We start from the raw sequence: 26,034 nt of genomic DNA on the forward strand, positions 1-26,034 counted from the left end.
CTATATGCACGTGTGTGTGCACACATGTGTTTTATACAAAGAGGGGAAAAGAGCAAATTTATATTCGTAAGCAAAACAGTTGTGTTTAAAATGTTTGTTGTGGTTTAACCCCAGCCATCAATCAAGCCCCACACAGCCACTTGCTCACTCCTCCACGGTGGGGCGGGGAAGAGAATCGGAAGGGTAAAAGTGAGGAAATTTTTGAGTTGAGATCAAGACAGTTTAATAAGTAAAGCAAAAGCCGCGCAGGCAAGCAAAGCAAAACAAGGAATTCACTCACCACTCCCCATGGGCAGGCAGGGGTTCAGCCATCTCCAGGGAAGCAGGGCTGCATCACGCGTAATGGTTACGTGGGAAGACAAATGCCATCACTCCAAATGTCCCCCCCTTCCTTCTTCCTTGTCCCAGCTTTATATACTGAGCATCTTTGGCCAGCCTGGGTCAGCTGTCCTGGCCGTGTCCCGTCCCAGCTCCCGGTGCACCCCCAGCCTTCTCGTTGGCAGGCCAGCACGAGAAGCTGGACAGTCTTTGACTGCTTAGTGACAACTGAAAACATCAGTATGTTATGAACACTATTTTCATCACAAATCCAAAACACAGCCTCATAGCTTCTATGGAGAAAATTAACTCTATCCCAGCTGAAACCAGGACAGGGTTAAATCTGAAAAAAATGATGGCTAGATTTGTCATTGCAGTGCCTAGCTCTCAGACAAGCCATTGTCTAGGGTAGTGCTCAGCTGGATTTAGTTCCCCAGGCTCCCCATGTCATCTGTAAATAAAAACTCTAACAATACATTGAAGCCAGCAAGTCAAAGAAGGCACCACCTGAGCTAGCCAGGAGGAAAGTATAGCAAAACGGCAAAAGTTAAGCTTCATATATTGAATGCTTTTAAGCATGTTAAGCCAGAAAGGAGGAGACACCAGGCTTTTCAGTTTTCCACCTAAACCTTTCTCAGAAGGGTTCTTCTAATGCAGCGATGCTTTGAAAATGCAGAAGGCACATACCTACCCCTCACTGGGCTTTCTTCAGCTAGTTCTCAAAAGACTTGCATGGTGCCCTGTCTGTTTGCCCCACATGTGCACAAGCCCTTGCAACTATATTACCTTGAATATAGTTGGTTCATTTAACATTGACATGAGATTACATCTTGGGAAGAAGGGAGTAGGGTAAAGAAACAGCTGTGGAAGTCAGGTACAGAAGCAGAGACCAGCCATCATGTCTCACCACCATGTGCTCCCCTGCAAACCTTGCCACAGAGTTTCTGCTGATCACTCATCACATCCTTTTAAAGGAGGCAGCACTGAGATCGGATTGATCACAGCTTATTTTACCCACCTAAAGGGCATCTGGACTAGGCTTCCTAAGAGCTCTTTGAATTCAATGGAGGGAGAAAAGCACTTGACGATGATCACTGATTTCTGGAGATGACAGCTATCTCAGACTGGAAGCAAAACTTGTTGGTAACAATAGTTACTGGAATTAAGAAGGCCATTCTCTGCCATGTTTCCTCCAATGGAGAACGGATGCACAGCACTCTAGTTACACAACCATATCCCTGTCCATTACACAAAGGAAGAAACTGCCTACAAGCATTGTTTTATTACTACTTTTATACTAACTTGTGTAAAGCAGGAAGACAAAGTAGTGTTCACTTTCAGTGAGATCATTCCATAGAAGCAGGGTTGACTAACTTCATACATCCTACACAAAATTTAGATTGAGAGAAACCATATGAGTCTACTCGGAATGTCCCTGTGGAGAAGTCCATCTCCAGGCTAGTTAGGAGACTAACTGCCTAAACTCACCCAGTGCTCTCCTGAGCTCAGCCCCTGTCCAGCCATTAAAAACAGGACCCATGAGCCTGGCTCACTGCTGCCAGCACATCAACATCCTCCTGGGAGCCACACCATCTCCTCGGCTCTGCAAGCACTTTAGCATCTTCAATCTTCTCACATTCAAGCTAGCTCCCAGGAGCATCCTGCTCTGCAAGAGGCAACAGCAGTTGCAGCCCTTGGCCTTGTGTTCCCATCCCAGAGCCAATAGATATTCAGCACAGTTCAGCATTAGGTACCTGAGATAACTCTCTAATGGTGTTGTCCCAAATACGGGTTCTTCCACCCAGTGTGCAGAGAGCTGAAAAACACACAGAGCCGAGATATTTGCTTTTATTCCAAATCTGCACAGAGTTGGGTGCTAGGTAGTAGGCCCACAAAGCTGGCACGCCTCAGTTAACACACAGAAAATATTTATACACTTTGAGCAACAGCTATCAGTACTTTTTAAAAGGTGGCTCCATTATCCTTGTTCCCATTGGTTCTCACCAGCCTTGTCTCCACTTAAGGTCACAGCATCCTTCTTTTTCTCTAGGCATGCTCAGTGAGGAAGGGGCTTTTGTGAGGAGGGGGCTTTCCCCACCCAGGGACAGGTTTCTATTATGCACATTATATGTTAATTATATGTTAATTATGACCGTTCACTCAAGGTTGAGTAGCTGTGTTTCTTTTGTGATTATCTTGTTCCTTCCCTCAAGGTTGCACCTTGTTAACTGCTCACGGAGACTAAACAATACCCCCAGCTTAACTCCTTGCATGCCTTCAACAACGGTGCGTGGATCTACCATCCCCATACAGCTACATGCTACATGAAGACTCTCGGCAGCATCGCTCACAGCGGGGCTGATGACAAAATGCACATGTGCTGGTGAGGATGAGGCAGTGCTGCCTGTGCAAAAAGAAAACTACAGCAAAGTTTAGGGAACTTTGTGAACCATCATGAACACAAGTAACTTGCAAGGCATCAAAAAACTGCTTCAGTGAGCACAGTTCCTCCTGGCCTGGTCAGGACTTTACAGTCTTACAGAATCACAGAATCATTAGGGTTGGAAAAGACCTTTAAGATCTGATTCTGTGTATATACCCTGGAGAAATATTGTTAAATATTTTTTCTACACCTGTTTTTGGCATATTAGCAAACTTGGTTTACCACACATTTTTTTCCACAACTTATTTTTCCCTTAAAAAAAGCCAATAATACTATTTCCAAAACATCACATTTAGTAGCTTAAACTGAGGAACTGACAACACCTATACAGTTTCACTTAAGGCTTTGCTGAGACAAAAAAATGCAGCTATCTTTATTTCTACTTTCACATCTTCTGTAGTCATCCATTCTCACTGATGTGCTCACGTAATAATTGACTAGCAAAAAATTTAAAGGACACTAGCACCCATGTATATTATAGAAAATCCATACAAACTCCATTCTGGGTGATATGTAATCCAAGAACCGAAAGAGAAAATTAAGACCTCTGCACTTCAGTCAAAGAAACTAATTCAGCTCCCTTTTACTATGCATCCAAATTGCCATGTTCATTATTTAAAAACACACAAGGAAAAAAAATAAGAGAATTCACTCATAAACTGGATGCATGCATTGTTTTCTCAGATCTGCAATAGATGTATGGTAAACGTATTAACGACAAAAATGATTCCATTTTCCCTTAGACCTTTTTAAGACAAAACTAGTAAAATTTCCCTTAATATACTCGGGTATAGATATTGTGTGTAGTTGGAACCAAACCCACCTATCCTTACGTCTTATCCTTAGAGATCCTGTATCATTTCCACCTTCCAACTTTTCTCCCCCTCATAGCAGTTTATTCCAGACATGCCAACAAGCGCATTTGCATTTTAAAAACTGAAAACTAAGTGATATAGAAGGCACAGTGAAAAACTATTTCTACAGATTATACAAAGCCCTTGACAATAGCTAATCAGACACTGCTACTTAGCACACCCAGTGTATTGGCTTTCTTGATAGCTTCCCCTCCACCGCCCCCCGCAATTGTTTGTTCTCTTTTACTGTTGTGCCTTGTCGTATGTCAAGATAACAAGCTCTTTACAGCAGAGATCATTTTATTATGCACATGGATGGTGTCTAGAATAGGGTCTTGAACCCTATTTGGGCTCCTTAGATGTTACTGCAATAAAGAACAATTATTATTATAATAAAATTAATTGGGTTGAGAACAGTTGGCATCGTATAAATGCATGGAGGCCGTTAGAAAGAAAGACCCTTTTCCACTGTTAGAAGCAGAAGGTTTGTTCAGCCATTTTTTCAAATTGGTGCCTTGCTTTTTTCCCTTTCAGAATACATAGGTATAAGCTACTTTCTTGTTTGTATTCTGAAAACAAAGCTGGTGCTAGTTAAAGGTGGAAAGACCACATCTGGATGTGGCTAGAAGATAAGCCAGGAGAGTACGCGATTTCACATATTAATTTTACTTTTATGTCTCCTGAGTTGTTCTATTATGTCTCTGAATGACAAAGAAAAATGCACCATAGTTGTACATTTTCTCTCTTTCCATTTCACATTTAAATAATGTATTTCCTGTAAGTGCGTTAGCTGTAATAGAAGCATGTCCTGATAAAACGGTTAGGAAAGAAAATACAAAAAAACTGCAAAGTAACCTTCAAAGCCACCATAAAAATCACAACAAAGGAATTAGAATTTAAAATATCAAAGTATCCAAACTACTTTAATCGCTGAAATGGAGGGTATGGGGGAAGGAGGGAGGGGTTGCTTTTCCTGTGTTGTTATATTTTTGTGACTTAAAGATCCATGTACTTCAGCAATAGCCTAAGAATGAAGCAACTGTGTTTTCAAATACACAAATAAATGTAAATAGGACACGTAATTTTTATTTCTTTCTGTCTTTTAGCCATTCTTTTCCTTAGCATGACAGTCAGTGTTCATCTAAAGTCATAAGAGCCTGTGCACACCTCCATTCTTTCTCAGCTATTGTGATTTGCCTCTATTTTCTTCTTTAAAGTACAGCACGCAATTTGCTACCTAAGGTGATTCAAGTGCAGTGTGGAAGACTGAACACTCAGTGACCTTAGCTCAGTGCCCTCTCACTGCAACAAATAATGCAGTTCTTTCCAATTGTCACAAGAAGGCAATCACATTAAAACCTTAATCTTGCTCCAAAATTCTCCCTGGATAAAAGCATATAATTTGTACACTCCAATGTATCTAGCTGTCAGACATGGATTTATTAGCTTCACCTAGGACCACTTTCCTATTCTGCTGTTTCTGTATCTTGCTTTAGTGATTAGAATTATTTTCATCATCTGCTTCTATTTTCAGCTTCAAAATTCCTGCCTGACATTTATCTCAAAACAGGTTTCTAGCAAGAAAATGTAGCTGTAGCCAGAACTCAGTTTCCTTTGGGAACTCCATCTCCAAAACATGATTTTTTTTCCCCTGCCTACAGCATTTCAGTTGTATTAAACTCTCTAAAAGCACTGCTGTAATGCCTGTAAAAGTATTTTCCTGGTGAAAAGAGATAAATAAACATGCATAGAAAACAACTTCCATGTTTCTCACGCAGTGGGAAGCCTTAAAAATCTCAGCCTCTAGCAAAATTTAATTCTTAGCGGAATGCAAGTTTCATGACAGTATGTGACACTCACCAGTGAGACGTTCCTCTACCCGGTATTTTGGACTTTGGTTTTGTCAATGCAAAGTAGTCACAAACCACAGGCCTGGCTTAATATCTCTCTCTCTCAGTTTGGACTTACTTTATTTCTTTTTGATTGGCCACAATTTGGAATTCATCTTCACAATCACAGTAGTTAGAAATTTGTTAAGTGACAGCTACAGTCCTTGTTTCCAGAACGTGGTACTACAAGCAAAACATAAAATGTCAAGAGCCATGCAATAAAATCTACAGTTTTACATAAAAATACCCTAGGGGAAATTCAGGGGGTCATCTAGTTTATCCTATGCCACAGCGGAATCGGCTTCAGTGATGTCCTATCTCACAGGTTTTTGTCTCACCAGTTCTTAAAGAAATTCAGCTCTGCAGATCTATATCCTCCCCCGAAAATCTATTGCAGTGCTTCACCATTTCTACCATTAGAAAGGTTTTTCTAAAATCCAACCTGAATTTTCCTTGATACAAGCTCATTGCTTTTCTCTCATCCACCAAGATTATTCTTCCTCTCTCCACAGCAGCCTTGAACTTACTTCACCATGGCAGAGCCGCTTTTCTTTTATGGACTGCCCATGAATCACTGCAGGCAAGATTAAGCCTCATAGATTGAGGCTACTTTTGTGATGCCAAACTGTAGCATTTTCTGATGGTTACCTTGCCTTCCAATGACCCACGAAATCCTAGATTTCCACAGTGATGCATCTTTGCTAGGGAGGCTTTGTACTAACATTAATCCAGCAGCAGCATAAAACCAGTTCCCTTCTCTCTCATTTCCTAAGTGACTGTTGGGGGTGGAGGGGGGGATTTCTGCAGAAGGAATCCAAGGAAACAAATTTACCAGTAACATCCCATTTGTAGCCTACAGAGCACTGGTGGCTTTCAAGGGCTGTTAAATTCAGAGGTAAATGATGCCACCAGTTCTGTTACGAAAAATGTGCTCCCTAACAAATCCACAATGAATTTTAATATAAATCATGGAACCAAGATGGTAAGAATGGAAAATTGCCTCCCTGTGCCTGAGGGGGCTCTGTGCCTCCTCACTGCCTCCCTGAAAAAGTGAGAGGAACGCCATAAAGTATGCCAGTACCCAGCAGGGCTGTGGAAGAGTGGAAGAGGAGCAGATGAGGGCACAGGAGCTAGAAAAATTAGTTTTCCTCCCCAACAAACCTTTGATTTCCTGTAGCACATCACAGACACTTGCAACTTGCTTTAACTGGAATTCAGAACGTTACCTGGGGACAGGGACAGAGATCAGAAGCACCGTTCTGTTCTCAGCAGTGTGCGTTTGGGATGGGGATTTGCCATTCAGGTTCAAGCTGAGGTTCAGTGACAAGGCCCTTATCTGGCAGGTCAGGACAGAGAGGACAGGCTGCTGCCACAACAAGAACCTTCTTATTTTAAAAACCAGTAAAGCTCACTGCCAGTCCACATCTCCTTCTGTCCAAGCTGTGCCATGCCTACACCATGCTTACAACTGCATTTATGCTTAGCTGTAAGGTCAGCAGGAATTTTTTTCCAGACCCAACTCAACACCCTTCAGCAGAATACGCATAGCTGAATTTTACTTCAAGATGACAGACAAAGGGAGTAATTTTCTTCTTATCACAATGTGTGGAGGGAGAAGAGCAACAAAACTTGATTTTGCACTAGTGATGGAGGTAGCACTGTGGGGGAGAACACAGGTGGAGAGGTGTTTGAGCAACAACCCTAGGATGGGGACCAGGAAGGACCAAGAGGGACTCTGAGAGGTGACAAGTTTTGTGTACCATGGATGTGGGCAGACATCTTTCTCTTCCCCATTGCTAGCCTTGTATCTCACTAACCAGGCTTACCTCAGGCTCTGGGATGCTCTTTCCCAGCTTACAAATCTCTCGGGAGCCCCATCAGCCCAGGGTCTGGGATCTCACCTCACTTCTCCAAGGTTCACCTTGCACCCCACAGCAGTCATCCTCCTGTGGTTCCACATAGTGCCCCCACTTCCCAGGCTACCTCCCACACCAGCTACTCTTAAGAAAATAACATAAGCCAGTCTAGAAATGTAATATTCTGCAAGTGCCAAAATGAGGTCTGCATGCCATGTTTTTTCCTTTTCAGCATTTTGTTTTGAAGGACTTAGGTGGACCAGGCCTTGTGCTGGCCCACTCTTCTGGCATATAACACATCCAACAACACTGCTAAGACTGGCACTTTTTCACAGATGCACTGATAGGTCACCTGCTGTGGCTTCGCCACTACTCAGTGAATGCAACATGTACACCCACTTCCACGGGGTGAAGACACAGTTGCCCTCATGTATTTGGCACACTTTGGTCTGAAAGATAACCAACAAAAAAACCCCACAAGTACACACACAATTAAAAATTATGTTTTGGGACCACACGGGGCACGACGTGCAACTAGGGGAGACCTAGGACTGACTGCTGGGTAAGGTGAACACAACTATTTTTTGGCGCCTAGCTTAAAGACTGTCTTCTTTTTGTCAGTAGGGATGTGGTTTTGGGCACTGAGCTGGGGGAAGAGTCAGCTGTGTGAGCAGAAAGGAGTGTGACAAGTTTGAACAATGTAAGCCTGAACTTCAGTCTGGTCTTTGCCTCCCATAAAGCAGGCGCACACCATGAGGCTTCTCATTAATTCCAGTCGTTTTCAATCAGGCCACAGCAGACTTGAGTTACATTATGTAACTTTTAACTGCTTTAAGACTTGTTTTATAGTGCTGGCAATACTCAGCAGTATTAGTTGTCACAATTTTCTAGGTTTTAATGTCTTGTTCCTTTTTTTTTTTCATCTAGCCTTAGGTTGTTTAATTTTCTTTAACTGTCTATTGTTTGCAATAAGGGACAGAGCTTTTAAACCAATGGTGAAATTTTCAACTTTGCTAGAACTCCTCTCAAATGAGTGGAAACTGAAAAGTTAGTAAGCCTGAGGCTTGTCAAGTCAGGAAAAGCTTTTACTGCTTTGCCTTAAATGGCAGTACAGAAGCTGTCCTAGGCTGGCAAAATGTCTTTGAAGTTGATATAAGATTATAAGCCATACTCTTCAGATAAGAAATAAGAGCACATTCTGGGCCCATTGGTTCACCTGTTAGAAAGTGTCAGTCTTAGCAGTCTTATGGGGCACCTATATGCCACTGGCCTTGGGTCAGTACAGGGCCTGGTCCACCTAAGTCCAGCTTAACCTCTATTTTACCTGCTTAAGAAAAACTAATATGGCACACAGTCTTCATTTTGGCACTTGCAGAAAACCACATATCTAGATTAGCTTATATTAGTTTTATCTCACAACCCCCCTAATTTGAAGCTTTTAATGGAAATTTGATTGTTCTCTTACTTCTGTTTTTTATTTGTTTGGTTTGGTTTCAAGCTCATTAATTTACTGCAATTTCTTAAGTCTTGAATGCAAACTTTGTATTGCACACCAAGGGGTTAATGATAACCACTTAAGCAGTTGTCATCCATCAATACAGTTTAACAAAGTCTTCCTTTTCCTCACAGAAAATACACGTTTGTAACAATCCGTTGGTGCTCCTTCAACAGCAAGAAAATTAGTAAAAACACACAGTACTCTGTGCAGTTCTACATTGGGTTAGGCAAAAATGAGTAAGGAAGACAGTAAGTGCATAGTACAACTAAGAAGTTCAGAAGTAACAGGACCATTAATCTACTTTCCTTTTTTATTTTATTACATTAACATCTCTACATAAATCTCCCAGGACAGGATATCATAAATTGTTTTTGAAGGCAGTTTTATCTCAAGGCTAAAGGCATCAGAGCTTAGTATTCCTTATTTAACAGTGATAAGGATTATAAACAATACTGATGCTGCCTGTACCCTTCCACACTTCTCTGTATATACAGAAATAGTGATGTATAAGTACTTTCCTCTCCTCTCAGAACTGAGGAAAAGATTACTCACTGAAAAAGGTACAAAAAAACAAGAGCTGTGTGAAGGATTTAAATTCAAATGAAAGATTTAGCTTAAACTTAATCACCAGTTGGACTGATACAGTTCTTCACAGTGACGTGTTACACTGGAAAGTAAAACGACTGATACAAAAAGTATGGAGAATTTGAGGGTTGAAACTGAGATAAATCCCAGTTATAATTTTGTTTCTGATAGACAATACACTATTCTGAATGTACTTATTAATGTTTTTAAAAGCATTTTATGCTGAAGTTAAAGGAAGTTAAAAAGCTTAGATTTTATGTGTTATTCTATTCTCCCTGTCAGTTGGAAAACGTATTGCTAGGTCTAGCTGCATCAGGTTGATAAAAAAGCACAAACACATGTCTTGTAAGAGTCATCTGAACTTGCATATGCCATAGCTGGATAAATAAGAATATGGTACATATATGGTACATAGATCTGCTTATTCTTTTAGTTCAATAAATATTTTTTTAAATCAAGTTGAATAGAGTTATATTGTCATTTGAATATCCAATGGTATTGAATGCCAGTACTCATACTGCTTTCAGAAAAAACACTGAATCCTGAGAAGAGGTAGACACCCCCTGAGGTTGAAATAAGGAGCTGCATCAAAAAAAATCATGGGCCTAAAGTTATTGTTAGTGGTTTGGTATTTTGCATTGTGACTATGTAAGAATTTTTCCTCATTTACATGTGTTCTACCAGAAATTAACTTCTCCAAAGACATCTGAAGACATATTTTTGAGCTATGATTGCTTCATATCTTGTAGTCTCTGGTACCTTTGAAAATCCTAACATAATCATTTTGTATCTGTGTAAAAAACTACCAGGGGACAGAGCAGGGCAAAACAACATCTGCCACTTCACTGATCTCTAGGGAACCTAAGTAAAAATAATGGTTGCTGTGCATTCACTGTGTTGTGTTTCCTACTTTGTTCTCCTCCTCATTCCTGTAAATCCTAAGTACAGAATACAGTAGGTGCCACTCAGGAGTCCTTATACCACCACAGGACTCAGAATAACATTCATAATATTTGGACATACTAAAGGTGCTAAAATAATAGGAACACACACAAATACATATCAGCAACTTATTTTCCTGAAATGTAGAGATAATCCTTGTTTCAGCTTCTCTGCCTATCTATTGGCAGCTTAGATATTGAACCAAGCAAACAAATAAGCCCAAACCAATTTTTGGAAGCTTGTCACATGAAAGATCAGTCCACATATGAATCCACACCACGGAAAGAATAAAATCCACCCACACACCCTGCTACACAAAGCATGGGAAGCAGCTGGGTGAGGCTTCCCAGAACAGGCAGAGAGATGCTGCTGTGGGATGACCTCCTGGTGAGCTGCTGTGTAGGAAGGTGTTGGATGTGGAACTATCACACTTGTGAAATGAGACTACACCAGAGTCATTGCTGGGCTACATGGTAACTGCTTAGCACTGGAATCTGGTAGGGACAAACAGCCACATTATTGGAAGGGTTTTGAAGCTTTCACAGGTCTACACAGGTATCTCTACCTTGGCTAGCTGTTTTAAAGCCAATTTGGGTGCGTTTACATGTTTTATTATTGGCTATAGCATAGATAATCTCTTCAGATGTGTTTTGGGCACTATACTGAATTTTTAGGCCTTGAGAGGGGACACACATGGATATTGAGTATCCACGCATTAAAGAACAAAGACAGATCAATATTAAAACCTTATTCCTTCCTTCATCTCTCCTATTCTCCTTCTCAAAGGTTTCTCTGAAAGTTTTCTCAAGAGGGTCTTAAATCTGGCACCTCTACTGCTGAGTTACTCGTAGCAAAACCCCTTACCATCCTTTTCCTTGGCCTGGGACCATTTTGGTTAGCAATTCTGGCTGGTATCTCTACCTGCTATAGAACAAAAAGAGCACTGTCCCTTGGCAATGCCAAAATTTTTACTCCAGGCATTGCCCATCTCAGCACAAATCTCTATGCTGCATTTAGTGCTTTAACTAAGTCTGCTTTTTCATGCACCAACTTGGTCGGCTCTTCCAAAGCCCTTTCCAGACCTTTTCTACGTGGCCAATTTCCAAGCATGCCTAAGAAACATGTACAGACTTCCTTTTATTGAAGACTTCAGCTCCTGCTTCTTTCAGGAACATTCTATAAAAAGACATGCCTCTAATTATGTAAATGCTGGTTAAATGAGAAAATGCCAGCAGATGGTGCTCAAGAATATACAGCAATTCTCTTGTACACATTAAATGGCTTCTATGCTGCCCTTTTATGCACAGCCTTCAGTCTCAAGAACCATACCGTGATGCTATTTTGACTTTGGGCTGATCCAGAAACAGACGTATGCAGCATATGCTGTCTGAAAGGGCTCCTCCAGTCTCCAAATAGCCCATGTTCAGGGACAACAAAGGAACTCAAACTTTCCATTGGATTAACCTTGATGGCAATTTTCTTATAAATTATTAATCTGAAAACTCTTTGGCATTGAATATTATTATCCTCTTTGTGCAGAGAAGAACACTGAGGTTCACAGAGTTTGGATTAACCCAACATCAGCAGTTCCTAACTCTATGTCAAGGAGGAACTTCTGGCTTTTTACAGTTTCAATATTGCATTAAATATCATACCAAGCAGATGTAAATATTCTGAAGGGCGTAATCTGGCAAAGAGCAGGGGACAGATATCCAATTTTTTCCTCATGATGCCCTTCACACATATAAACATGAGTACATAGCTACACAGACTGTTATCTTTTGAAACTAATAAAAGTCAGCCACTGAGAAAATGTACTAACATCCATCAAAGGCAGAGCTGTTCAAGATCTGTGAAGCTCACCATGAGCTGCAGTACACAATGAAAAAAACTCACCCGGCAGAAATCATGAACCATATAACCTAGCATGTGAAAGCTGCAAGTGCCAGATTTTGGCATTTCACAGGGCAAGTCTGAGTCTGAACACTTCTTAAAAAGGAAAAAAAAAAGTCACAGAAACTAAGAGCATCAGTCAGGCTAAAACTTTGGGAAGGGCAAAGATGTCATGCAGTAAATTATCTGACTTCTTTTGTCTATGCAGTGGCATTTAAAGGCAAGACAGTCTGCAGGTGTAGACCATCTTAGACACAAAAAACAGCGAAACAATAAACCCATGATGATTGGCTGGCATTAGTAATTTACCTCATTTGGTTACTGGATACTACCTTTGCACTACGCCTTTGGTGTCAGTTAATGTCGCAGTTCCAAGCTGCAGAGCTCCTTGTGCAGTCAGAAACTGGAAATTATAGAAAACAAGAACCAACAGTGAGTGACTCCATGGCAGTCTAAAGACCTTGTCTGTGAGTAGAATCATAGAATCATAGAATCTTCGGGTTGGAAGGGACCTTTAAAGGTCATCTAAGTCCAACCCCCTGCAGTGAGCAGGGACATCTTCAACTAGACCAGGTTGCTCAGAGCGCCGTCCAACCTGGCCTGGAATGTTTCCAGGGATGGGGCATCCACCACCTCTTGAGCAGCCTGTTCCAGTGCTTCACCACCGTCACTGCGAAAAATTTCTTCCTCCTATCTAGTCCAAATCTATCCTTTTTTAGTTTAAAAACATTTCCCCTTGTCCTATCGCAACATGCCCTGCTAAAAAAGTATGCAGGAGGAGAGCAGAACAGCCAAGTGACCTGCATATTGACTTCCAGAATTTGTAAGAAATTATTCCTTTGGATATCAGTGATAAGGCACAGCTGCTCTACAACAATCTTGAGAAACCAAACAGACAGACACGTCCCTGTGGATGCCTGACCCCCTATAGAGTGCTGCAGGCTCATTTAACCCCTGTCAGCACCAATGTTACAGGAGTTCTCATGTCTTTAGTTCAGTCCTTTTTCCAATCTTAACAAGAATAGTAAAGTTGCATGAAGAACTTGAACAGCATTAACTTTTGATTAAATTTCCAGTTGGGAAGCTGGTGGAGTCAGCAAGAGACAAGGAGCTGCTGGTGCTCCTAAATTCTATTATCTACAGTAATGCAAATTCCCAGAGGAATTACTCAGATGTTGTGTTTCATATAGCTACTTTTTACACTCTAAGCCAGAATGGTGAACCAGATCAAGTCATAAAAACAAGACTTTTGACTTGCATATGCCAAATGGTATAAATGACAGCCATGCTCTCTAGTGCAAGCTAAAATAGTTATACAGTTATTCTCTTTTGCATTAGCTGTTAACAACCACAGAGAACATCCCGGGAAAGTCTCATAGTATCTGAAATCTGAAAAAATGCATCTTCACAAGTCTTTCCCTACAACTGCCTGGGGAACCAAATAAGATGTTGCACAAGATGTCTTTGCCTTTTTGACTCCCTTCTGTGCCATGGTCTTCTGCACTCACAGAGTGTGATAAAGTGCCCCATGCTATATAATTTCATCAGCATTGATAAAACCACAGTTCCATTTACAAAAAGTAAGTCTTAGTGGCCTTAACTGAAGAGCTTTCTGTTTCAGCCATTCCTTGCACCACAGAAAGGAGGCCATCTGGGCCACCACAGCCAAACAAATAATTCTGTTTCCTGGATGAAAAAGTTCAAAGGAAAATCTGCAGAATCAGCTGAATGTACAGTCCCAATAGAGAAGAGCTTTAGATTCAAGAAATGCAAATTTTCTATGCATTTGTAGAAATAAAATTAACCTTTATTCCACATCAAAAATAGCTATTAGTCATTTTAATGGCATAATTTATGTTTCAGTATCATTTTGTGTGTATACAGTTATAATCATTTAAGAACCACTGCTCATATGTCAGCAACAATATATTGTTCTGCTGCCACATAACTGTGACATAACGCATAAAATAGCTACCTTTTCAGTTGTGCCATAAGCTGATGTCTAGCACGAGCGGGTGCCATCTCCTAAACGCTTTTGTATTTTGAACATACAGAGCTTAGATACTTTGGATCTAGTCAGGGGAGTTAACAATTCACAGTGCCTCGTAGATTCATGAAAAACAAACCTAAATTGCCTTCTGCTCTTTATGTACTAAAGCTGGACTCCAAGCCTATAAAAGGTACTGCACAAGCAAGTGGTCCTCAAGCTCTCCCTGCCTCCAAGAATGAGCTTGCCTTAGCTGTTTGTGTGTTGACTAACCACGATGAACATATGGTAAGCAGAAGATGGCTGTAAATGAAACCATTCTGTGCTTTGTAACCACTTAACACTCTCTGGACCATGTTCTCTTGATTGTCTACATGGGTCCCACCACCATCTACAGAGCCTGAGGAAAATCCATCTTTGCATCCACCACATGCTACAGAAGTTAAGCACAGGCAACAAAGAGAATAACAAGAAAAAGGAGAGTAGTAAAGCAACTTTTTATATGTCTCCCATTGTCTCTGGGTGACAGGCCGGCCAAATTTCATTAAATGGATAAATCCTTATGAAAGAGCAAGAAATACTCTTGAGAGTGGGTAGTTACAACATAGTAACTGAGCAATTTCTTCAAAATTTACTGATTTGAAAAACCAAGAATTGATCCTTACAAGGGTAGAACTAAAACTCTTAATTTAAACAAAATCTGTTCTCCTACTAAAGAGGAAATGAAACAGAAGCAAAGATAAAAGACCAGTAGAAAAGTTGATAGTGAAGCAGAAAACCTGAAGGACAGCAAAAAGCACATACACATCCACCCAGTGTTGAAGAGGTCAGGAAGAGTGTACGACTCCATTAACATGAAAGTCATTAGGGTATGAGATAACAGTTTGTTACATTATTGTAGAGAACAACAGACAATGAGTTATTGTATTCCCATGTACTTCATTCCACACTTTTCTGATAAATTAAAATTAAAAATACTCTAAATGCATTGCTGAGCAGAAATTAGTCTATTTAAAATTTAAAATTATAGACACTCCTATCTAATTTGATTTGTGATTTCCTTGTGCTTTTTACTCCGAAAAACTATGTGTTAGAATGTCTTCTGACAACTGAGATACTCCCTTTAAGAAGGCAAGATGAGGTATGTGACTAACTCACTTTCTGTCCTCTGACGGCTGTGCCATCTCTTTGTAATATTTGACTATCATACTAGGCTGCTGCAAAAATATTGTTATGTGGTGTTCTAGGTTACAAAATTGAGAAAGCATTACAATAGCCCAGTGGATATTCTCATATGGAGTTGAAGAGATGCGAACTAGAGCTCCTGATAATGCTCTTTAACATTCTGAACTCCTAACTTCACCCTCTATCACAAATGTATGTTTTTCTCTAACATTAATGAATTTTTATAGCAGCAATATGGTAACTCCAGGTGGTGCATTTATCATGAGATAATCACTCCCTGAGAGGATGCCTCTTAACACCCCAGAGGTGATGATAACCAGGCCCCCTCTCATGCCTTGTTGCTTATATATATGCTGATGGCAGCAGCTAGAAACAATTATTAAACATGAAGAGCATGCAGAATTAATCTGCACTGTCCATTTGTTAATTATAGAGGCAATGAACACTGCCAGTGAGCACCATCTACACTTTTACATTGTCATCATAATTAAAAAGTTTTAGTATGTGGTTTTGTGTTGCAACAACATCGATCAAAGTCCATTTCCTGACATGTGCAGCAGAAGCAATATGTTCCACATAGGTTATTTCTAGAATTGTATTACTTACTGTAATAGAACCCTGTCATGCTACCTCTATTTGCACCAAATATACCTGCCGTGGCTGCAGAGGCTTATTCCATTTCCTGGCTCAGAACCCCTCAAGCATGTACCAAATGGAAATGTTGAAAAAAAAGTTGAATTTATATAATATTCTGCAGAAGGTGGAGGGTTTTTTGTTTGTTTTTATGCATTGCAAGGCTTATTTTTGTCTCTGTTTTCTCCTCTGGATATCCATGAACATGCTGCTAGGAATAGGGAAATAATTCTTACAGCAGTGGGCCAGAGAAGGGCCACTAAGAAGGATTCAACACTAGTGGAAACTCTGTGCAAATTAATACTCCAAGTGCAAAACTAAAGAGCAGAAGGGGTGGATGATGGCTTGGGGCACTCATGCATGTAGTGCAAAGCATGTGGAACCAGGCAAGGCCACTGTAAAACAGAGTTTTGAGTTGTGGCTCACTCAAGCCCCAGCCACAGGTACCTTGCAGGCAGCACTAAGATATGAGCAACCACATCTCTTCACTCTCATCTCCAAAACACTTTCTCAAGAAAGAGATCTCAGAAGCTTTTCCATTGAAGTAGAAGGGAATTACAGAAACTCGGGCTTCCAAAAAATTAACTATTTATAAAACAAATACCAGGCATGCAAGAGAAAAAAATAATTTAAAAAAATTTCTCCCTTACAAAACTACAATAGTAAAGAATGTTTATGAATGGAGGGAAAGGAGTGGGAAGTTTAATACCCATTTTATATCAATGTCCCTCTTGTTTGCTCTTTGCAAAAATATAGATGAGATGTCTGCTCTTCATGTTTTAGTGTCTAGCAAAGGATGTTTTTTGGCACCTTGTTGTTTACAGAAGAATAACAAAAGAAAAGTTGAAAAACAGCAGTGCCTTGACAATAACACCTTTCTTGCTTTTGATATTCTATTCAGGTTCTACAAGTGTCATAAAATAGGAAACAGGTAATGGGTATTAACTTTTGAATAGTGGAGACTAGAATATATATCTAGAATACAGAAACATGGCATTCACATACGAACTGCTCTACTGGTTGCCAATGAACAAAGATGATGTTATGCTCATTAAAGGATATTATAAATGTGCGATGGAGGATGAAGACTTTATTATAGAGAAGACGAATGGAGGCAATGTACTCATCTGAGCTGTTGACAGCCAGGCCAGGCAGTCCAGAAACACATGGGAACTAGATACAACCTCACCTGGAAAATATGGTCCTGAGGAAACACTGGTGTTTTTAAAAGGCAGAAATGGTACTTTCAAAAATTTAGTTAAAATACATAACTACATACTCCCAGTGAATGAGAAATACACTGGCTTTGAACACCTGTGGACATGAAATAGGATAAAAATACCAGGAGTTTATCTGATTTCTCAGGCAAGTGGCATAATGAACATGACCAAAACCAAGAGGCAAGCCAATGTCAGGGTTACTGAAATCTCAGGCTTGGTCATCTAACTAGTGTCATGGCTTTTTCCCAGGACTTGAGCCGAGCTAACACAGTCACTGCTGTATGGAGAAAAGACTATCTCCACCTTCAAAAAAGGATCGTGATTTCTGATTTGTACGGCCTGTTTTCAACACTGTGCTCCAGAAACACTTCCAGATGGCCTGGGCCAACTCAGTTGTATAAAAGGCTTAATTCAGCATAAAAAGCTGACTTCTCATTCTTGTCCCCATGTCTAAGCACCAATTAATTTCCTGGTGTGGAGTGAGCTATGGTCTCTTGTTAGAGCTTTGTGCTTCCCACTAGTCCTTATCACCTCCTGATATCTCAGTCTTCAGTCCCTAAAATGGGAACAAAGGTATTTGCATCTATGGAATAAAGGTTGTCTAAACACTGTTTATTTTCTAGGTTTGCTTATGGTGAGCATCTTCACTGCGTGCTCAAGTGACGGGTAGCACACTGTCTCCCAAGCAGGTCACACTCTGTGTACAGGGTTTTTCAGTTTGTAACAGAAATAAATACACCCTCGAGTGCTCTGTAGAATATCTAGTTCAGCATAGGAAGCAAGGTGCAGAGACAGAGGCTTCTCCTCCATTTTTTCATCCTTACAATCAAAAAATAATGAAATAACCATCCCTGCATTCAGGAGATCTCAAAGGTCTATCTTAGCATCTTCCTTTCCACACAAATGTCCCTGCAAGAGACCAAATCATCACAGCATCATCCCCCCAACAGAAAAGCACATTTATAGGCTATTTAAATAAGTGGGAGCTTTTCTAATTTCTGCAATTATTTTTAAGTACACTCTCATTTATTTAGCCAAGTGGTACATATATACAACACCAAGAGCAGTGAACAGCACACCTACTGTTCACTGAGAAAATTGAGGAGTTTTGCACTTACACCTAACCCTTCTTGTAAAGTGAGATGGGAAGGATTAAACAGGTTGTTCGCTAATTAGACAACCTCTTATTTGGATTCCTCCAACTCACTGTATTGCCATACATCTTTACATTGAAAATGTCACATTTTTATCCAAGACTTTTAGAAGTTTTGACCAAGCTTCATTGGGTCAAAATTCATTGAAAGGTCATCTCTCTAGCAATTACACAAAAAAGGGCACTTGAAGTTCGTGTAATGATTTTTATTGAGAAGGACCTCGGCATAAAATTGCTTGAAAGTTGCTTAAAATTGTTTTAACAATATTCTCAAACCCTTCTCCATTTCTGCTTAAGGTCTTAAGCAGAATATCTTAAGACCTTCTGATCAGATCTTATGATCTAATTTTTTCCTAGCCAATCCCCTTTTGTTACAATAGCTTATTAGCCTGATTTTCAAGCGGTTAAAGATTAAAGATTTGAACAAGAAGTTCTGCTGTCTGCCCATGTCAGTAAGCACCCTTTCCTTTGATCTAACCTATGAAGTCAACAACGACTGTATTGCCAAAATACTGAATCTCAGTTTCAACTAGTCATGTGAAACTTAAAACATTACTTCTTCTATGGGATAGTTTTTAGGATTTTAGAACTACCTTTCAGTGTCTTTTTGGTTCACACAAGGGGAAAAAATGCAGCTCTGAAGTTTGACAATTTAATTTATAAACAGCAGAACCTGATCTGCTTTAAAATCTTCTTAGTTTTTAATTTTTTACTGCCATTTATCTCCTTGTTAGGTTCATGCTGCTCTCGGAGCAGACTGTCCACTGAGGGGTGAGATTTCTAAGTACTACATCTTAGGAGATGAGACATTTTAGGAGGCAATTATAGTCACATGCATAATGTGTTTCTAATGGTAATAGAATGAAAGTTATGTAATAGCCTACAACCTACTGTCAGGAATGCCATGGGACTGCAGCTGAAGTGTCTACAAATCTTTACCTAAAAAGAAAGCAAAAGAGAGGAAGAAAGTGAAAGAAAAGGAATGGGGACATGGAGGGAGAAAGAGAGCAAGGATGGATGGAAGGGAAAGAGAGAGAAAGAAAGAGAAAGAGAAGTGGAAAAGAGAAAGGGGAAGAGGGAAAGGAAGAGGGGGAGAGGAAGGAAGGAAGGAAGGAAGGAAGGAAGGAAGGAAGGAAGGAAGGAAGGAAGGAAGGAAGGAAGGAAGGAAGGAAGGAAGGAAGGAAGGAAGGAAGGAAGGAAGGAAGGAAGGAAGGAAGGAAGGAAGGAAGGAAGGAAGGAAGGAAGGAAGGAAGGAAGGAAGGAAGGAAGGAAGGAAGGAAGGAAGGAAGGAAGGAAGGAAGGAAGGAAGGAAGGAAGGAAGGAAGGAAGGAAGGAAGGAAGGAAAGCACTGCAGTTTCTGGAAGACAGGAGAAAGGCAACCTGGAAACATTACCATATTTCAGTGATAATGAAAAGTACCTGTATGGAATGGATGGCTTACAGGGCCAATAAAATACCACAGAGTTTATATCTGGACACTCAGTGATACTGGAGGGGTTACTGACCGTAATTCAGTCTGACAAAATTTCAGTCTCATGTACGAAATTTCCCTTTCTAGCTCAGGGTGTCCATCCTCATAGGAGCTAACAACCCCCTCATCAGTGAGATCTGTACAGAGAAGCAGTAAATTGGTGTTACACAGCTCTTGCCCCTCCTCGTTAGTTACAGGAGCTGTTGCTGGGGAGCAGAGCTGTTAATTTTGCCTTCTAAGTACAAGCTATAATCAATTGGGGGTTGAGGGAGAGAGAAAGCGAAGCAAAGAAATTCATTATCTTCTCTACATGACGCTTTCAGCCCCTCAGCTGGAGCAGAGCTGTACAAACATTTGATTTTACTTTTGGGACAACAGAAGGGCATGAACAAATGGCTGCCTCCAGCGCAGATCTCCTGCTAAAGGCAAAAATGTCTATTATGTTGGTGGCAGTGCTGCTTTAGGAAGACCCTTCCCCATCTCCTGCTGCTCTTTCTTTCCATTTCTTCTTTCTTTCCCTCTTCTTCATCCCAACAGAAGATCTGACCCTTAAAAACATTTGGAAGTCTGAATCGGTTCTTCATCTGGCTGTGCTCTGTTGACGCTAAAGAAATGAATCAATTATCACTCATGAAAGTGACAGGGAAACTGGACAACTTTTACCAGTCCCACCAGGAACAGACATTGGTGTTCAGCACAGATACCAATCTTCAATCTCCTTTCTACCATTGTCTTGTAAACTCCCCTTATTCCCCTCCCAGTGCAAAGGATTTTGTTCGGGTGAACAAAGAGGTGTCTAATTACCCCTCCTTGGGATCTTATTATACTGGGAAATCCTCCAAAAGAGGGTAAAAAAGCCCACTGTTTGCATCTTTTTTTAAACTGCTTTGTTCAAGGAAAATCCTGCCTCTTAGAAAGCACTTCAGAATTGACTTCTCCAGGTTAGACGTCTTGGACAGGGTTCAGTTGCACAAACATAGCTGCCAAGAATTATTTTTTAGACATTATAGGTGATCTTGCCTAGCCTCCAACCAGGGCAATGTGAGTATTCCTTAATTACATTCTGTAGATAGCAGTCTCATGGGGATGTCTCTGAGACCCTATAGTGTCTGAAGTTCACTCAGCACTTACGTCTAGAGAATTAAAAGTGGGGCTTTTGCTGTGATATGAACATAACTGAAACCAGGTCTGGAAAATGAATGCAGCAGATTGGCCCAGGAAAGGAAGTTCCTCAAAATTATAAGAACGGGAAGCAGTGAGACAGATGGTCTTAGGTCAGGCTTTGAATCGCTGCAGTGCTTCAGAGGAAAAGAATCAAACAGCATGTGTGTCCAAAGGGATAGATGTCATGATCAGGCTGGCAAGCACACCGTAATTTGTATACTGGTATGTGTATATTAGAGGAACCTACTCATTACGTGCATGCAGGTGCATGTGTGCGTAAATATGCTTGCTTTCAACTCCAAATCTTGAGCCCTCTTGGGCTATGTCTAAACAGAGAAACCCTGAAGTCCTGGTTCTCTCGTAGAAATGTGGCTGAATTTTCTGTCTCTTTCCTCTGGCTCACGTATTCCGGTTTTCCTTCTGTGAAAAAGAGCTAGTATGTGTTATATGTCTCGTCCTTATATCGTTTTTGGAGGTAAACCCAGAGCAGATGGAATTGTCACACCAGTTTGCAGTCTGGTAAGTATTCCAATTCTGTATTTGGTACAACCAGCACAGCTTATGTTCATTCAGTTACCATGCCGGAAAACTTACTGTGAGGGTCAGAGCTCCACCACTTTTGCAAGGATTGAGCCCAAAAATGCTCCGCTGTTTTGTAGCTGCCTAGAACACTATCATGGTTATCTTCCACAGTTCATAGTGGAAAAAATAGTCCCCATCCTCTACGAGTCACACTCTGGAAATTAAAAGGACAATCATGATGGAAGTAAGTGAAGTACTGATAGTTTAAGTAATTCTAAAATTATATGCTAGAAAAATACGGCTACTATGCTTTTTAGGTTATATATGTGGTAGCTTTTTACTCTGATTTCATTGCATTTTTTTTCAAAATCCCAGAACACAAATGTTGTTTATGCCTGCCAACAGGACATGATTTTACAGAGCCACTACATTTCATGTCTCAATTATAAAATAAATACATACAAAATAACAATTTATTTACATTCATTATAATTCTGAACCATAATGTGCCAAAGCCCTTTGGACTTGTGAGAGTATAGCATTTAAAAAAGTTTCCTCTTGTTTTGAAAAGACAATATGTAAATCCTGTCTCTGTTGAAGCTACCAGTATTTTTGTTAATGGTTTCAAAAGGTTAGGGCTGGTTCTAAGATAGTGTAATTTATCCATTACAAAAATGGTTGTTCAGTATATCAAGATGTTACATGAGGAATGACTAACTAAAGACCTGAAGACTGGATGTAATCTGCAAGGCACCTTTATCATTTTGGCTGGTTAGCTAAATAGTACATCTTGTCCAGCTGGGTGACCACCTCTCAGAGCACTGGTGCCATTTGGAGAATAGCAAGCAAAAAATATAATTGTAGAGGTAAGTGATACAGATCCAGCTCAGATCCACCAGATGTTATCAGTGCAGGTGCAGCACTGTCCAAATATGATTTGATATGATTTCTGTTCATAGTCGTATTTATAGTCTTTATCATTGGGTCTAAGATCACAAGCCCTGAGTCAAGTCTGTGACAAAGCGCAGACTCATGACTACTGAGGAAGGTAGTATTAACATCAGAGCCAAGTGGGCTTAAATAGATACCCCATGTGCTCCTTCATCTTCCAGGCTACATCATTCAGCACAGCCCTGGTTCTGCCAGACCACGCTGGCTCCTGCTCAGAACTTGAGCACTCTGTTATGCTCTACAGCGCAGAGGTTATTTGCTTGAACTCTGTATAAAAAGAAATTTTCTTGAGTTTGGTGTTCTTCCTAAAACAATAAACCTCACAGAATACAGAGCATAATTCAAAAGCATTTTCTGCATTACCTTCCCCACGATTACAGGAGCACGTGGCCATAGAATTTGTCTGGCTCCAGTCCACAGGGCTTATGAGATTTGATTCTGTGCCTTGCTGTAGTGCTTAAGAGTACTTAACCTGAATTCACTCTGGAAACATGCCACTTCATTTGCATTAATCAACTTCACCAACCCAGACCTGTATCAACATTTTGTCTATTCTTTCTTTTCCTATTTTTTCTCTCCATCTCTAGGTTTCCTACCTTTTCTTTCTCTACCTCACTTCCCCCACCCCCATGCCACTCCTTTTACCTCCCCACATTTCCTTTATATTATCCCCAATCCGTCTTGGAAGCAAGGACAGCCAGGCACTCTCGCTCTGTCTGTGTTGTAGACACCTGGGTAGCTGTCACTATGCCAGAGAAAATAAGCAGCAATAAGGTCAGGCATTTGGCTCTGCGCTTCCCAGGAAGCAGAGGGGTGCGAGGGCCATTTGCAGTGCTATCCATCTCTTTCCCCTCTCCTTCCTTTTCTTCACTTTACCTTTAATCCTGCAAGAAGGCAGACTATGTAGCCACCCCATGGTACTGGTCTGGCACCTGAACAATTGACTGGTAAAAACCATAGACCTGTAAGAGTAATTAAGATGGCGTTTAGGAGGGTGCAAGTGTTAGTTCCGTTACAGAGCAACTGGCTGGTTGACACCCTTCTTGCTAGGCATTGCTTCTGCTCTTTCTAGTATCCTCGTATTGCTCCTAATACTTCAGGTGGTAACCGGTTTGCACAGCCCTATAATTCAGCAAGTCGAATTCTATCTTTGCTCTCAGTCTTTGTGCACTATCATAAATCCAACAAATACAGTTGGATTATTTTTAATAAAAGAGAGCTGAAAGTAGCCTCAAGACTCCAGAGTGAACAGGTTACAGCATTTCACAACTTCCAAGGATTTTTCTAAATGCATATTATAAGGTTGTAGTATCCTACCATTGATCACAGAATCACAGAATTACAGAATAATTAAGGTTGGAAAAGACTTTTAAGATCATCAAGTCCAATCATCAACCCAACACCACCACGCCCACTGAACCATGTCCCGAAGTGCCACGTCTACACATTTTTTGAACAATTCCAGTGATGGTGACTCCACTGAGGTAGCTCTCAATCCCCTCATCCAGATCATCAGTAAAGATACTAAACAAGACCGGTCCCAGTACTGAGCCCAACTGATCTCTCTAGGGAGGTGCTCTTAAAAAAAAAGAAGGGACGTAACATGGTTTAAACTGGTTAGTTTGAGCTTGAGAATTCTTGGCAATAATGCAGTAGATCTTAGAGATATGATGATGATGATGATGATGATGATGATGATGATGATGATGATGATGATGATGATTCTTATTCATATAATGATCTCTGTGTTGCACTGTGTTGTATGAGATCTACAAACAAACTCCCACTAGCTGTTCATCTGTAGTTGAGATGATCTGGGAGTCAGGTATGCAAGAAGTAAACAGTTTAAAAGAATTGCAGTTTCACAGCCTAGAATCACGTATAGTGTTGCTTCTCTTCACAAAGCTGATCTTAGTATGAAGAAGGTCATTTTCAATTTTCTGTATCAGCATGAGGATTTCTAACTTCCAAACCTTAATGGAACCCAGAAAACCTTGACATTAGCACCAATTTTGTGAAAGTATCTCTTGTAATTACGTCGCTACACAGAACTTACCCAGAAGCACAAAATAGGTCAGAAGTTCCACATTAATGTGCAACATTTTCTACCTGTAGGCCAGCAGATCAAATAAGAAAAGGTCATTGCAATTTAAACTTGTGTTGTTACCACCTGTTCAGATGCTGGCACTTTGTTCAGTTACATGCTAGAGAGCATCAGTGGTGTCCTCTTTACTTAGTGGCGCTTTAAATCCAGTGTGTATTTACTATTCAACTGTGTAAGCAGCAATGCAAAACATAAAACAGTAGCCCTTCAGAATCATAGCCTCTGCCACAAATTCGTGTTTGCTAATTTCGTCATAAGAAAACAGTCACCAGCCAGATGCCCAACCAGTGTTTTATACAAAATGAACACATAATCCTTAGTGTGACGGAAGGTTATTTTTCCAGAGGATTTTTTTTAATTCTTTGGAAATATTGCATGTGCCACTCATGAAGATGACACTGTGCTACGTACACCTCATTTTTGTTAGCTTTCTTTATCCCACCTCACCTCACCAATAAAAAAACCCTTTAAGTGGACAGTTTCAGTACTGTTTTATGTTTTAGAAACCAATGCAATTTTGAAAATAATGATGACATTTTCTCTTTCAGGCTTGTATTTTTTCCTTAAAAGCTGATCTTACAAATGAGTTGGCCATTAGCCAGAAAATTTGCAGCTTATGATTCTGTAGGTGTTTCACAAGCCGTTAAGTACATTTTTGAGGTTTGCTATTAAGCTAATCTTTGAGTAAAAAGATGTGCAATATTAATGGAAGCATTTGGAATTGTAAATAAACATGTTTGGAGCAATCTAGATGAAGAGCAGAACGATAAAAACGGTTATAAAAAATCTAATTAACATTTTAACTGCATAAAGCTTACTGCTTTGATGCCGCAAGAGAATAGTCTCAGACAGTAGATAAAATTAAATATTCCCACGTGGGTTTCCAGCAGATGAAGCACTGCTATCAATATTTAATGGAATGTGTCAGAATTCACCATCATTTGAAAGAATGCAAATAGAGGTTACCATAGAAATCACCTTGACAGAGTACTGCACAAAATGCAACACAAACTATCCCTGAAGCATCCTCGAAGGAGTTTGTAAGATCTTTGTCTGCTACCCTTTCATGTGGTCTCTTGAAAGGAAGGAGAAAAGGCCTGTGTGTGTGAATGTGTGTAAATATACATTATGATAAGTTATTAACTAGTAATATTAAATAAGAGAAATAAGAAAGCAAATATATTCCAAACACTGCCACATCACAGACACCTGGGCTCAGTTCATGCAGCAGACCAAATAATAGCAGTGAATGGGTTTCTAAAATGTCTCCATATAGTTATGAAACACCTAAATGTGTAAGACACATACCAAAATCCTCACATTGATATTCATATCAAATATTTGCAAACTTTTTCTCCAAGAAAGA

Source organism: Phaethon aethereus (genome assembly GCF_964289735.1).
Source record: "Phaethon aethereus genome assembly, chromosome: 3".
NCBI classification, from domain to species: Eukaryota; Metazoa; Chordata; class Aves; order Phaethontiformes; family Phaethontidae; genus Phaethon; species Phaethon aethereus.